This window comes from Rhinopithecus bieti, unplaced genomic scaffold (assembly GCF_001698545.2).
Source record: "Rhinopithecus bieti isolate Rb0 unplaced genomic scaffold, ASM169854v2 scaffold_15336, whole genome shotgun sequence".
Lineage (NCBI taxonomy): Eukaryota > Metazoa > Chordata > Mammalia > Primates > Cercopithecidae > Rhinopithecus > Rhinopithecus bieti.
This window is the reverse complement of record NW_016808678.1, coordinates 652,594-655,694: the sequence shown is the minus strand read 5'-3', so window position 1 is coordinate 655,694 and position 3,101 is coordinate 652,594. Positions and strand designations below refer to the sequence as shown.

The 3,101-nt window shown below is 44.6% G+C and overlaps 1 long non-coding RNA gene across 1 annotated transcript in view; it reads right to left on the bottom strand.

Annotated features, from left to right (window-relative positions):
• Positions 1 to 2,555: 2,555 nt before the first annotated feature.
• The window catches only part of LOC108538756 (uncharacterized), an 18,521-nt gene continuing 17,975 nt past the window's right edge, over positions 2,556 to 3,101 (bottom strand). Inside the window, exon 4 of the long non-coding RNA XR_001888182.1 lies at positions 2,556 to 2,641. This is a non-coding gene — a long non-coding RNA (uncharacterized LOC108538756). The remainder of the gene's footprint in view (positions 2,642 to 3,101) is intronic.

The following is a 3,101-nucleotide window of genomic DNA, read 5'->3' as shown; positions in this document are numbered from 1 at the left end:
TTTTTTTTTTTTTGACAGAGTTTTGCTCTTGTTGCCCAGGCTGGTGTGCAATGGCCCGATCCTGGCTCACTGCTGCAACTTCCGCCTCCTGGGTTCTAGTGATTCTCCTGCCTCAGCCTCCCAAGTAGCTGGGATTACAGGCATGCGCCACCAGGTCAGGCTAATTTTTTGTATTTTTAGTAGAGACAGGGTTTCTCCATGTTGGTCAGGCTGGTCTTGAACTCCCAACCTCAGGTGATCCGCCCATCTCAGCCTCCCAAAGTGCTGGGATTACAGGCATGAGTCACCACACCCGGCTAGAAGGTGTAGGGTTTTAACCTGGATCTGCCATCAACTAACCGAGTACTTTGGCCTCATTGTACCTTGCTTTGGCCTCGGAGGCTCATTGTTGGTTTTGGTCCCTACACAGCTAATGTCAGTGTGGACAGCCCTTGATTCCCAACTCAGACTTGGAAAACAAGCAAACAAGTACTGGAGCAAGCACCGACTCTCAGTCTCTAACTACCATTTAAGCCCAATTCAGGATATGCTTTCATGGAAGAAGGAGGTCTCGCTTCTGGGCAAATATATACATATGTATATTCTATAATATATATATATATATAATTTTTTAGAATGAGTCTCACTCTGTTGTCCAGACTGGAGTGCAGTGGTGCAATCTTGGCTCACTGCAACCTCTGCCTCCCAGGTTCAAGCGATTCCCTGAGTAACTGGGATTACAGGCCCCTGCCACCATGCCCGGTGAATTTTTGTGTTTTTTAGTAGAGAAAGGGTTTCACAATGTTGATCAGGCTGGTCTCAAACTCCTGACCTCAGGTGATCCACCCGCCTCGGCATCCCAAAGTGCTGGGATTACAGGCATGAGCAACCACGCCTAGCCCTAATTTTTGTATTTTTAGTAGAGCTGGAGTTTCTCCACGTTGACCAGGCTGGTCTCGAACTCCTAACCTCAGGTGATCCACCTGCCTCGGCCTCCTGAAATGCTGGGATTACAGGCGTGAGCCACCATGCCCAGGAAATATATCTGTATGATGTTTCTTGGGCAAATATATCTGAACAACTTGATGACGTCTCCTCCCCAAGCCCCTCCCTAGCACACACAGTGACTTCTACCGAGGCTCAGCTGTTAGCAGCCCCTTAAGCTGGAAGAAGAGATGCAATGAACCAGAGGGAAAAGAGAATCTTTAGTAAGTTATAGTTGAAGCAATACTATAAATCCATGTAAACCATGGGCTAAAAGGCTTTTTGGGATTTGGACTGGGACCTTCACCCACTACCTGTAACCGTATTTTTGCTGGAAAATGATTCCTGAGGTGTACACAACTGGCTTATTGACTTTGGGGTACAAATTCCTCAGTAAATTGCTGCCTGTGCCCTCATAATAGAATCTGATTCTGGAAGAGACCTTAGAGATCATATAGTTGAACTCCAGATTTTCCAATGCCTTCTTTTAGGATGTTCTAAGAGATGGGATCAAAGGATTTGTCACAACTATATTGCTCATAATCTGTAACATGCTCTTTAAATGTGGTCCCCGACTATCTGGCAATGACAGCATCATCTGAGAGCTTGTTATAAATGCAGATTCTCAGGCCTCTCCAGACTTACAGAATCAAAAGCTCTGGGAATGGGGCCCACCAATCGGTTTTAACAACTCCTCTGTGTGGTACTAGTTTGAGAGTCACTGGTGTACAGGAAAAACGTATTTATCGAGGGAGAAAGTTGTGGGGAGTTGCTTTATTGTCTACCTTGAGTGTGCTTAATATTAAATATGTGTGTAAGTAGCCATTTTTGTCCTATCTTTGCAACCTGATTTTGCATGTGAAAACAGAAATGACCTCATTTTGCCCCCTCCATCAAAAGCGGGTTGACGATGTCATATTTGAACATTCTCTCTCTACCTGTCTTTGATCTCACGATGGAGCCAAGATTCTGCTCAGAGAAAGGTGCTCCTGCCAGTACCAGGCCTCTCAGCCCTGGGGGTCACCAGGCAAGGTGCTTCCCGTACAATTCAGAAGCAGGCTGGCAAGCTGAGGTAAGGGATTTGACGGCTTGGCCGCCACCTGACAGGGAGGAAATCTGCTCGTGCACTCAGGAGTCCTGCCTGGTCCTGCTGGGGAGCTCCCCAACTCGGGAAACACCTGGTCCACATATGGTCAGAGAGCGGAGGGCCAGGGCCTCACAAAGCAAGGACAAACATCCTCAATAACCTTCCATGGGCTGTTATCAGAAATAATGGCAAGGCAGGGGCGCCCACAGGACTCCGAGCCCTTTCAGAGAAAGGCATAGTATTAAGATTTTTCACAGAAATGCGTGTTTATTACGTGTGGGTGACTTTTTCCTATTTATCTCTCTACTGGACACAGGTTCAACTGGGAGTTCTTGAGGAAAGAGCCATCGCCTCACTTAATATTATATTGCTACGATTCAACCATATTGTTATCTATAGCTATAGTTCATTTGTTTTTTGTTTGTTTATTTTTTTCAGACCCCACTGAAAGAATAGTTCATTTGTTTTAATTGCTGAATCACATTCCATTGTAGGAATAAAACACAACTTACTCATCTTCTCTCCTCTTGATGGGCATTTGGATTGTTTTGGGGTTTTTGTTACTGTAAACAGGAGACAAGATGTTCCTGTCTGGAAAAAGATCAGTAAGGAGCAACTTAACCTTTTGATAACAAAACCCATTATGAAATATAATAATTAAAGCAATGCAGTACTGGCCTGGGGAGAGACAAATTGACCAACGGAATAGAATGGAATGGTGTGGAACTTTGGCATATGCCAGAGGTAGCATATAAAACCAGTGGGAGGGCCAGGTGTTGTGGCTCGTGCCTGTAATCCCAGCACTTTGGGAGGCTAAGGCAGGAGAATCACTTGAACCTGGGAGGCAGAGGTTGCAGTGAGACAAAATTGCGCCATTGCACTCCAGCCTGGGCAACAAGAGCGAAACTCCGTCCCAGAAAAAAAAAAAAAGAAAGAAAGAAAAAAGAAAAGAAAGAACATATAGGTAAATCTTTCAGACCCTGAAGTTGGAAAAGACTTTTAAATAATACTGAAACAGTATTTTTTTTTTTTTTTTTTTTTTTTTTTTTTT